This window comes from Aplysia californica, unplaced genomic scaffold (genome assembly GCF_000002075.1).
Source record: "Aplysia californica isolate F4 #8 unplaced genomic scaffold, AplCal3.0 scaffold00033, whole genome shotgun sequence".
NCBI classification, from domain to species: Eukaryota; Metazoa; Mollusca; class Gastropoda; order Aplysiida; family Aplysiidae; genus Aplysia; species Aplysia californica.
This window is the reverse complement of record NW_004797303.1, coordinates 211,040-223,919: the sequence shown is the minus strand read 5'-3', so window position 1 is coordinate 223,919 and position 12,880 is coordinate 211,040.

Genomic DNA, 12,880 nt, shown 5'->3' with positions numbered 1-12,880 from the left:
CGTGTGTGTGTGTGTGTGTGTGTGTGTGTGTGTGTGTGTGTGTGTGTGTGTGTGTGTGTGTGTGTACAGTACATTACATTTTCTTAACAGCAATTGACGGTCAAGAAAAACAAGTCTTAGTTCGACTTGTTAGGCCTCTACCGCACTATGACATTCTTGTTTCGGATTGGACTGTCCTGTCCTGACGTAGGTCTTGTACCGCCGTCGATTTTTTAAGTGTCAAACAGACAGATACCGCACTTTTAGGCCAGTAAAACTTGACATCGAACCCGGACATGAAAGATGACAAAAAATTTTTTGCGCCAACTTGAACATTGAGCCGTTAAGTGCTACCCCCCCAAAAAAAAATAAAAAAAATAATTAATTAAAAATTAAAAAAATCAACCAAAATCGCCCTTGGGGAACATGCTTAATTTTAACCTAATAAAAGTTTAAAAAATCAGTTTTTGAATTCGCTAAAAGATGTCATTATTTGTTCAGAATGAAAGAGATAGTCAACGCCCACTGGGTCGGGGGGATATAAATAGACCCACTGCTTCGTCTGCAGGAGGTGCAATCCCTTCAAAGACGAGATGTCGCACATAGACTCTAACCCTCTGGGATCCGGGTGCGACACCTACTTTGGTGTATCTTCCTCTTCTTCTTCCTTCTTTCTTTTTTCTTCTATCTTTCCTCCCACCGTTGACCTCATGTGCAGCAAAAAGAGAGGTCACCCATCCCACAGAGTGGGCGCCTCGTTGACCGTGAGGTGCGACCCTTGCGGAGGGAAACCGGGTACCTGGCGGTTGAGGTGAGATCAGTCTACAGACTGTCCCTCACCAACACACCTCTTTGGCCCAGGTTTTCCTCTTAGACGGGAGGGTGGCACGGCCCATGCCACTCAATCGGTTGGGAGTTGAAACAACATCAAGCCCTGGGTCAATCTTGACGGAGGGTCTTGTACTTTCTCGTGAAGAGTATAGCTCTGGGGTAACCCTGACACAGCTCTGGTCATCCGAGCAATGTGTCCCCTTGTTGGGCTCGATGGCGGGCGGGGAGCCCCGGAGTTAAACGACCTAAAAAACTCTCATGGATTCCTCATCACTTAAAAACCCTTCCCCAACTCCCAACGTTGCCAAAAAGTCTCGGCTCGCGGAAGCGGGTGCGGCCGCCGAGCCGAGCCAACAAATTTCTAAAGGAAAAAGGACTTTTACGTCTGCCTCTACCCTCCCCCTCTCAGGGAGCTTCCGTGGCAGCCGTACTTGACCATCCGCAGCACCGATGCGCAGAAGAAGATCACTGATCTAAATATATTCAAGACAGGAGATACTCTAAGACAGGTTCTGGGATACATTCCTACGAATGTCCAGAAACTGTCCTCTGGTGCTCTCCTCATCAAGTACGCATCGGATAAAGAACTGGCGGGACTTGAAAAGATAACGACCTTCGGTGGTGCTCCTTGTGTTTCCGAGCGACACCAGAAGTTTAACCAGTCGAAGGGTGTGGTCCTCAGCCATGAGCTGAAGGGCTGCTCAAACAAAGATTTTGTAGATAACTGTGAAGGTGTGGTCGAAGCCCGCCGAATTACTATTCGGCGGGGGAAGTCCACACTAGAAACGAACACAATAATTCTAACTTTTGATTCGTGCCGCCCTCCAGCCATCGTTCGTGCATCATACGTAGTCTTGGACGTTCGACCCTATGTGCCAAACCCTCTACGCTGCTTTCAGTGTCAGAAGTTTGGCCATAGTCAGTCGCGATGCCGACGTGTAGCCGTGTGTCCTCGCTGCGGCAAGACTGGGCATCCTGAAAAGGAATGCAAGGCTAGTCCTTGCTGCCCAAATTACCAAGGCCAGCACACAGCCTTCAGCAAGGATTGCCCGACTTGGATCAAAGAACGCGCAATTCAAGAGTATAAAGCACGAAATGGTTGCTCTTTTCAAGAAGCTCGTAAAGCTGTCTGCCCGCCAGGTATGACCCCTGTCCCTGGCCGGTCATACGCAAGTGTACTCCAGCCAGTCACAAAGTCGGCCAGTGCTTCCCCAGAACCCGCGGTCAACAAGCGACTTACTACACAGAAACACAGAAAAGGTTCCTCCTAAAACTGTGGTACCCACCTTTCGGGTGTCAATGAATAACCGCTTTGGGGTTCTTGGGGAGGATGGGGTGGACTCTGTCTCCACACCCCCCCCTTCTCCCCCTCGCCCCTCCTCTGTTGCTTTGTCTTCTTCTTCTTCTTCTTTATCTACTACTACTTCCACCTCATAATCCATCTACGGCTGTCAAGTCTACGGATCGGCAAAACCACACGTCTTAAAAATACTAGATCCAATACAAAACCAAGGACTCCGCCTCGCTCTGGGGGCTTTCCGCACTTCTCCGGTGGAGAGCCTCCAGGCCGAGGCCAACATACCACCACTCTCACTCAGACGCACACAACTCTCACTACAATACGCAGTTAAACAGAGCTCAACACCGGAAAATTCAGCGCACAACAGCATTTTTAAAACAAATCCAGAAACCATAAACAAATTCCAAAACAACGAAAAACTCATCAAACCCTTCGGCCTCAGAATCCTTGAGGACCTCAAAAACTAACTTTTCCAAACAAGACATCCAACAAATTCTTTTCCCCGACCTCCCTCCGTGGCACCTCACCAAGGCAAAAGTAGACTTACAGCTGACCACACACAACAAACAAAGCACAAACACCAAAACTTTTCAAGCAGAATACAAAAAACTAATAGATAAATACCCCGTGCAGAGCTCATCTTCACAGATGGCTCCAAAAAAGACAATGAAGTGGGCGCCGCAGCCCTATCTTCCAACAGTACACACCAGAGGAGACTCCATCCTGAAGCCTCCATTTTCTCTGCGGAGGCCACTGCCATTGACATGGCACTGGACTCTGTAGAAAATTCTCCTAACAAATCTTTCTTTATCCTTTCTGACTCTCTGTCTTGCATCACCTCACTCACAAACTACACACTCTTACACCCAAAAATAGTTAGGCTACAACAGAAAATCCATACACTATCCGAAAGAGGAAAAAACATCATGTTCTCATGGATACCCAGCCATGTGGGCATCCGAGGAAACGAACAGGTAGACGACCTGGCGAAGAAAGCTTCATCCCTTCTGCTGGGATCAACGACAAACACTCTCCCACAGACTAACTTTAGAAATAAAGTAAAAAAGTACACCTCCAGTCTGTGGGAGAGCCACTGGGAAAACCAGAAAAATAATAAACTATATGAAATAAAACCCAAACTAGAACAGCGAAATCCTTCGGACCTCTCCAGAAGAGACGAAGTCATTTTTACTCGATTGCGCATCGGACACACGGCCCTGACCCACAAATACCTCCTACAGGGAGATGAGAAGCCGTTCTGTGTCGGATGCGACACAGATTTTACCATTAGACACATTTTAACAGAATGTCTAGACTTTGGAGAGATCCGAAGGAAATATTATAAATGCAAGAAATTGCAGGATATTTTTTCCGTCGTTGTTCCCAGCAGAATTTTAAATTTTATAAAGGCCATTGGCCTTTATGGCGAGTTGTAGAGTGAATTTGATATTATTTAAAATTTTTATTGTTACTTAAAAGAATTGTTTCAAATCACAAATGTATTTACACCGAATTTAAATATTTTAACTTTTTAGCATTTTAAATTAGTTAACCAGTCGTGAAGTGAACTTTTGCAAAAGTGAACAAATTGTGTTTCGCGCGCTCATATGACCTTAGCAGTTGCGAGCGCCGTAAAACCTTATACTATACATATACAAGTCAGCCTTCGCCCCTGTGTACATGTACATGTATCTTACAGCCGCTATCAAGTAAAATAGGGGGGAGGGGGGGGGGAGCGGGTGGCGTACAGAGCGCACTGTACTGGTTTGCATTGCACATTGTGCGAACTCGGTGCTTTCTGGTTGTCATGTCAATTTTTACTGGTTTATTTTATAGTGGCGAAGGGTTTCGAGAAATCGCATGCCCGGTTTGATCAGCGAGAGACCGCGCGAGTAATGTGACCAGTGACACACTCTTTTATCTAACGGCACATAGTCAACGCGTGTGTGTGGGCGCAACTAATTTGCCGCCTGGCGGGTAAAGTAACCAGAACCAACTTTATAGTTCTTGACGCGCGTCTCGCGCCGGGGTGTGCAGTAGGCCTACTGTGCATTCGGTTACCAGCTTTTGCTCCTGTGTGATCACTGTAGCAACTACGCTGTTCGTACTGCGCTCTTGGAAGAAGATTCTACCTTCTTCAAAATGTATTCAAATGTACTAAGGTCCATTCGTGTGTAAGAATGAAATATCTTTGGGTAAATCATCAATTAGTGGGAAAAGTGGTGGTATTCACCCTCAAAGTCAATGGGTCTTTTTTGTTTATCTCGTGAACTCTAATTGTCCTCCTTCTTCTTATGCCCGGTAGAAGAAACCTAGTAAAACGGCTATCTACCAAGAAAAAGCCTTCTTCAAATGAGGAAGCCATATTGTCTGTGTTGTTGCGGTACCACAATTGTGCTGTTCCCGCTTTGCTATATTATACATCAAACTCGGCTAGTGATTAGGCTCGAGTTATCCAGTGCGATTAACCCTCGCGCGCAACCCTCTACCCGCCGCCACTATAAACGAATCCTTAAGTTCAAGCAATCTTTTGAGGCAATGGCTATGTTATAAAGTTTCATAATTTTGTTGCTACCTTTTCTTTTACAGCACCTTGTCCTATCCACGTTGAAAGCAATTCACGAAAATCAAAAGGGCATACTTACAGATTTTGGGTATTTCGTCGCAGGGAGAACCCGGTAGGTTTTTCTTCGTTCTTTTGTCATATTTAACAGCAGTGACACTGCAGTATAAGTTTCTTCAAATATCCATTTGATATACTTGATATCATTATTTTATTGCGATCATTAAGTAAAATCAAGCTACGAACTATAGTGAACATTTCTAACTTGTGCCTCGCGCCCTCATATGACCTTAAGCAGATAGGTCTTGTCAATCCATAGACTTTTCAACAGCAGCCAAGCTTGGAACGGACAAGAGAACAATAAGGTAAGGTGGAGGGGGTGTTTGGAGTCTCCGCCAACGTTTAACGCTTTTTGGCACCTTACACGAAGGTTAATTGTTGTTTTGTTGTTGTTGTTGTTGTTTTTATTTTTATTTTGAATTCTTGCCAAACAATGTTTTAAACAACCATAAAGTAAAACCAGGCTTTGCTGTGAACTGACTGGAAAGTTATCAACTTGTTTTTTGTACGCTCTTATGACCTCATGTAGTTGCAAGCACCTCTAACCTTCGGCACTTATATGACCTTTTTTTCCAAGCACCGTGAAACTTTTACTGAGACTAAACGAAGCTTTTCTTAGATCATCTGAACAGCCTGCCGATTAATAAAAGTGTAAGTGTGCTAATTAATTGTTTCATTTAGGTGTCAGATCAGGACTGTTATGACCACGCTGTCCAAGCTGCGATTCCCTCGACAGAAGTTCACCACTGAACTGGATGGCAGAAACGTGAGTATCTATCGCTACAAGTGGAACGGTCTAATTATATTGTTGAAGTGTTACCTTTCAAAGAGTCTTCTTCGACACGTTAAAAATTCCGTAGTGGTTGAAAGTCGGAGAAGAGTAGGCTACCATCTGAGTAAAATTTAAAGAAAACCATTCCTTACCATTAAAAATGTCCCTACCACACATATAAAATACACCACTAACTCTAGTAAGACACACCTTAAAACTTCCTCGATTCCAAACGTATTGTCCACATCTCGAATGGAGCAAGATCTGAAAAGGGGAAGGAGCGTGGTACTCGGGCAATCTATTTCCTCTATGACTACAAGCAAGGCAAATCAGTATCATGCATTCTTTTCCGTTTATTTTACGTACAATTCACTAATGTTCATGCACCCAATTTCAAGAGCAAACGCACTTAAATTTCTCTGATTTCATATTTAACGTTGCTGGTTTATAAATGTTAATTTGGAGTACCTGTATCTTGGCTGACTCTTGTAACAGATGCAACGTTAATATGTCTGACGTGTAGAGCTACACAAAAGGAGAAGAAATCAGGTTGAGACCTTTGGAATGTTAACTATGTTTCAAATCTTGTGGAAATGTACAGACAATAACACAAAGTATCCGAACAGTACACAGTGTTCGAACTAGAGTTTTTAACGGTTTAAACTTTATACATGTAATTGTTGATCTCAGCTACTGGCTACCTTTCCTCAACTTAAAGAAAAACAATAATATAAAGAATCGGATTCCCAATTATTAGTTTTTACTTTGTATCAAATATCAGGCAGACGTGTACTGCGGCCGGATTTGACACTGCACGGGGAAAGGATTCCCGTCTAGGACCAGGCTCGTTTCCTCGGGATTATATTTAACAAAAACCTTACATTCATCACACATAAAAGACCTTCGTTTGAGGTGTCAGAAAGCTTTAAACGCTTTGAAAATGTTATTGCATCCGGAGTAGGGAGGGGACTCAAAACACTTTCTCCATCTATACATTTCCCTTGTCCGACCCAGGCTTGACTACGGCTGTCTGGTCTATGGATCGGCAAAACCCCATGTTCTGAAAATGCTAGACCTGGTAGAATTACAAAACCTAGGACTCCGCTTCGCCCTTAGGGCTTTCTGCACTTCTCCAGTGGAGAGCCTCCAGGCCGAGGCATGCGTACAATCACTTACACTCAGACGTACACAACTCTCACTACAATACCAAACAAACAAAGCTCAAAATCAGACAACCCAGCACACGACTGCATTTAAGGAACACACCCAGACTCATAAACAAATACATGTATAATAACTTGAGGACCTCTAAAACATACACTTTCCCACACAAAACATCGAATAATTTCTTTTCCTCGACCTCCCCCCATGGCATCTCACCAAGGAAAAAGTAGACTTACAGCTCACCTCACACAACAAAGCAACCGCAAACACCCAAACATTTAAAGCAGAATACAAAACACGTAGATAAAAATACCCCGGTGCAGAGCTAATCTTTACAGATTGCTCTAAATCGGACTCTTCTGTGGGCGCCGCTGCCCTATCTTCAAACAGTACACACCAGAGGAGGCTCTATCCCGAAGCCTCCATTTTCTCTGCGGGGGACCCTGCCATTGATTGACATGATACTGTACTCCGTAGAAAATTCCCCTAACAAACCTTTCCTTATTCTTTCTGATTCCCTGTCTTTCATCACCTAACTTACAAACTACATACTCTTACATGCACGCAAAATAGTTAGGTTACAACAAAAAAATACACGCTTTGACTTAAACCGTGAAAAGATCGTGTTTGCATGGCTACCTAGCTATGTGGGCATCCGAGGAAACGAGCAGGTGGATCTCCTGGCGAAGGAATCCCTGTCCCGTCTGCTGGGATCAATGACAAACATTCTCCCACAGACCGATTTTAGAAATAAAGTAAAAAAACCTACACCTCCAGTTCGCGGGAGACGCATTGGGGAGAAACAAATTAAAAACATACTCCACAACAACATCAAGCCCAAATTGATTCCAAGAAAACCTTCGGGTCCCTCCACAAGAGGAGACAAAGTGATTTCTACTCAAGAACCGGACACACTTCCCTAACACACCAATACCTCCTTCGGGGAGATGAGGAACCGTTCTGTGTCGGATGCGACACAGATTTTACAGTTAGACACATCTTAACTGAATGTGCAGTGTTTAGAGAGAATCGAGGGAAGTATTTCAAATGCAAAATATTGCAGGATCTGTTCTCTGTCGTTGATTCCAGTAAAATTTTTGATTTTATAAATGCCATTGGCCTTTACGATACATTGTGAACAAAATTATTTCAATTTTGAATTTAAAAGTTATTTTAAACTAATATTCTTTTTTTTACCTCGAACATCTAACATTTCAACATTTTAATGAAAATATTAACCGAAATCAAACCGTGCAGTGAGCAGTTGTGAATGCAACCAACTTGTTTTGCGCGTTCATATGACCTTAAACAGTTATGAGCGCCGTAAAACTCCTACTGAACTAATTAAACTAAAGTCGCCTTTTAACACGAACAATTGGCATCCGCACTTCTACCCAGGTGAAAAACAAAACTGATAATCACGTCGTCAGCTCTTTTGATGGTGAATTGAAAAAAGATACTTTATGCAAATTAGTCTCACAACAAAACACACTAAAGTAGGGCTGACATTTTTCCCCGAATAATAAACCTCACAAAAAATGTCCGCCCCTTTTAACTCCCAGTAAACAGACACACTGAATACAAGTATAGCACTAAGCTTTTTCTGTAAAGTAGCTCAAAAGCTTTGATTTCCGCCGAACCGGCGTTTGTGGTGTAGCGGTTAGTTATAGTACAGGTTTTACGGCGCTCGCAACTGCATGAGGTCATATGAGCGCCAAGGTGTGGATGTCAACAGAAAAGTCCTTATCTTATTACTGACCCGAGCCAGCCGTACAGTAAACTGTTTCGAACAAAACTAACCTATGTTTCGCGCGCTCATATGACCTTATGCAGTTGCGAGCGCCGTAAAACCCCATACTATTACTAAACTAAAGTAAAGTAAACTAAAGAAAAGTCCTTACAGGGAATCAGACTTAACGTGCAGAGAGAGTGGAGTCACCTTCCCCACACCATTTTGTTGTCTGGCACCAATTTGGGGAGCGGCAGGTTTAATTTACAGGAAAAGCATTGCGAGCGACAGAGTAGAGTCACCAACCTCTCGCCTCCCCCCCCCCCCCCCCCTTTTTTTAGACGAATCCCTTCCAAGCCCCGAAAAGGTTGGTGACTGAGTTTTAACGCAGTTCTAAAATTGTTCCCACCTTCAGTCACCAAAACACCCCCACTCCGTGAATGTACTCACTTGCACACGATACAAAAGGAGAAGTTGAAACATTTTTTATATGACGGACGTTTTTCCTCTTCTGAAAGGACTTGCTCCATTAAATAGCGATGGTATTCACCATACTACAATGTTGGTATAATATTAATGTGAACCCAGTAACGACGTCTGTTCAGCCTTCGTTTTCTCAACCTATATAAAACCGTCCATCTTGCACAGACAGAACTAGACCAGCGTCGAAAATAGTTTTACGTTCAGAAAATGTAATACGGTAACAATCACGAGCACTGATTCAAAAGAGTGAAAATGTTACTCCTTCAAAGGGGACGTCGGGGGAATGCTTGCTCTCCCCAAAAAGGGAGTGGAGAGGCTTGGGGCTAGCTCCAGAGAAGTGACTCTGTCTACACCTTTACTCTGCTCACCTCCTTAGCTTCTACAGCACAAAGTCTGCTTCGACTGTCAAGGCACCTCAGAAATAACGGGTCACAAGACTGTGACAAACGTACAAACGAAGTAGAGGAAAATGACTATAGTAAGGATTAGGAAAGAAAAAGCAGCAGCTCCCTGTTGCCGTCCAGGCACAGTTATGAGCATGACATTAATGAAACAACAAATTTACGATTACAATTCTACTGTGCATAAGAACATGGTTAATGTCCCCCCTTTGGGAATGGCCTAAAGACACTTCAGTCAGTAGCACCGCCCCGTGGGGGGGGGGGGGGGGGGGGCGGCTAGGCGCTTTGCTGTCGCTAGCAGGAGAACTAAGTTCAATTCCAGAGTTGAGACAAAAGTTTTATCGAGTTCGAGTATCTTGGTCTTTTTGCAGGGATGTTTCATCCCTCTCAGCCCGGATTGCCCCTGATTATCGGCAGCAGCCCTGGCAGATAGGGTCGAAAGCCTGTATTGGCACGATCAAAATTACGTAGATCTGGGCGTAACCCCCCCCCCCCAACCCCCCCCCCCAACAAAACAACAACAAACAAACAAAAAACACAAAAAAACAACAAACAAACAAACAAACAAACAAACAAACAAACAAACAAACCCAACAAAACAAACAAACAAAGGAACGAAACAAAACAAAACGTCTGCCAAGTACTCAAAAGCAATATTATGTTAACTTTCATATTTCTATTTTAGGAGCCCACATACAGGCCGTGTACCCCTGGTAATAAACACCAAAATAAAGTCTACTCTTTTGTCACCCCCCAGCATTTGCTTTTGGTGGGACAGCTTTTCGATCGGATGTGGACCACTGGTCTCTATTTCCTTCGTCGATGGCCAACCAAGGTAAGTTTGACAAAAACTTAATCATGCTAGTCTGTTAAGGTGTGGCTTTAGTGGCCTAGAGGTTAGGCTCTCAGACCCGCAACCGTAAGGTCACGGGTTCGAATCCCGTCAGTGGCCTGCTGTTTTGTCCTTGGGAAAGGCACCTTACATGAATCTTCCTCACTTCTTCCAGGTGGGAATGGGTACCCAGCTGTAGACAGGGAAAGATTTTGTCAGTTTGTCAATGTTTGAGTGCTTAAGCAGCTGCCAGCACTGTATGCTTCCTAGGAAGCTTAAAATGTTTATGATTGTTCTATGGTCTGCTGGGGTAAGAACATAGTGTAAAATGCATAGAGCTTGCTGTTGAGCGGAGGTATGCGCTATACAAATGCTAATTTATAATAATAATAGTGGCATAATATAGCGTAAATCTGAGATTGCGTTTATTTTAAGTTTCAAGACTGCCTAGAGTGGGCTTTGTTTAGACAAGAGCACAATAGAGATGTGCTGTCTTATTAATATTAATGTACTGCCATACTCGCTGCGAGTGTCGTTGTCGCTTGGGTTAACCCAACGAGCAATTTATACTAAAAGTCAGACTACCCACTGCTAAACGATTTTTAGATGTATGTTTAGATGACTTTGGCACAGCATAGTAGATGTTTTAGGGCACTATAAGCACAGTAATAGCTGTTAAGGCGCCAGCGAGGACCTTGTATTGATAAAAGATTTGGCTAGTGCTTGTTACGGACTTCTTTTATTTTCAGTTTGTGAGAGCTTTACAGAATAAAACATTAAAAGGTTTGGGCGGCACTGCACGACCGTGCTCTATAGACGAGCCCTCCTTGTCAGGGACATTGAAAGGAAGATGCTAAAAAACGAATGCGGTAACCTACAACTACAAAATAAGTGTCTCCACCACTTACCCATAAGCACTTATCAATGGAAGTAAAAAGACAATTATCAACAGCATATTTCTTCCAACGCCTGTTTGCCAATGCCAGGCATGGCAGCTAATTACAACACAAAAAGTAAGATCACTGCCTGTGAGATACGATGCCTCAGAAAATGTGTGTTTTTTTTAAAGTAGTTGTTTTACACCTTCATCGACACAATTTAGACAAATCTAATAATTTTCGGAGGCAGCCTTCCGATCCTCTCTCTCAGGACCAACCCAGTGAGACAGCGGAACTCAACACCCCAGTAGAAGGACCGACATACTCGATCAAAATTATCTACCCACTCGGGGATCGAACTTGAATCTCATGCATGCGGTAGAGAAGCACCTAACTACTACACCACGGACGCTGGTTTAATTTATGTCTAAAGGAAAGAATGCATGTAGAACGATACTGCTTGAAATGTGTCAGGGATGTCATGGAACGTATAGAACATCAAAGAATCGAGAGGTTTGGCCATCTGTTGAAAATGCTTTGAAATCAACCAGTTGGACGAGCATACCGGTACTACTCAAAAGAGCCATGGCACCAGGCAGAATTTTGCTTGATAGGGTGTAATAATTTCTCCGTCCAAAAGAAGAACATAATATCAACCATAGAAGCTACCCACCTATCCCTTGGCCGAAAATTGCACCTCTCCTCGACATCTAACAATACACGAGGAAAAATCAAGTATGTAGATGCCCCATATCCAGATCTCTTCCCTCCAGACTTTCACCTTTTTAGACCTATGAAGCTGTGGGTCGTTGGCGGGTGCTCTGGTGTGGTTTACTTTTTTTTTCCTATAAAACATCTGTCGTCCTTATCTCTCCTCCTTTTTGTGTTGGTTACTCTCTTGTAACACCTCTAGTCTTTAGCACTTATATATTTATGACCTTATCGTGTTGCAAGTGCCATAAAAAAACACTTACTTAAAAACATAAAAACCTACGAAGCGATATTTCGCCCGGGAAAAAATCATTGATGACACAAAACTTGTGGAGCACGTCAGCAGAGATCGGCTTTGGTCCCCTGACGCAAAGTTCTACAGGGATGGCAGGTATTTACCTTTGCAGCGATGGAAAATCGCCTGACTTCAGACTTGTCAAAGAACTACGTTGAAAAATGAAGGGAATGGGTAGCCAACTGACTGTGTAAGCATTATCTCAATTATTATAAAACGCTTCCTTGTCAATTCTGAGACAGACCTCGTTTTAGGATTTTCTGCTTCCCTATCTTCCGACTGTTTCTACGTCTGGTATTTTTATTATCATCTTCAAACGCACTTTCGTCAGTTTTGCCTTTTCGTTGACAACCTTCCCTTTCCCACCCGGCGAAAAAAATAAAAATTATTATAAAGGCACTGTAGTGTTGTAAAAAAGGAAACGTCTAATGAACATCAGCACAATATTAACATTTCTGACTTGCCTAAACTCGGACACATTAGTCTGCAAATTGCAATGCGTACGCTTTCTATTACTTCTTCTACCGCTTATAAAATATTAATGATGCTCAACCTAAACCAGTAATTCAAAGCAGCACGGACAGATATATTACTTATTAAGTACTGCTTGGTTTTACCTTCTTTCCTTTCTGCGCCTTATGCAGTAGCGAACTTTATATCTATCTATCAATATATAAATAGATTCCTAGATAGATAGATTTTTGTTTTTGTAAAGTGTTTTACGGCGCTCGCAACTGCGCAAGGTCATATGAGCGCGCGGGACACACCTAATATTTTCAGTTGGCAGGAAATTTTAAATTTCACCCAGGTGGCGGCCGAAGCCTACTCTTATCGATTTTAGACCACCAAGGGATCTTTAACGTGCGCAACTTGCACACGGGC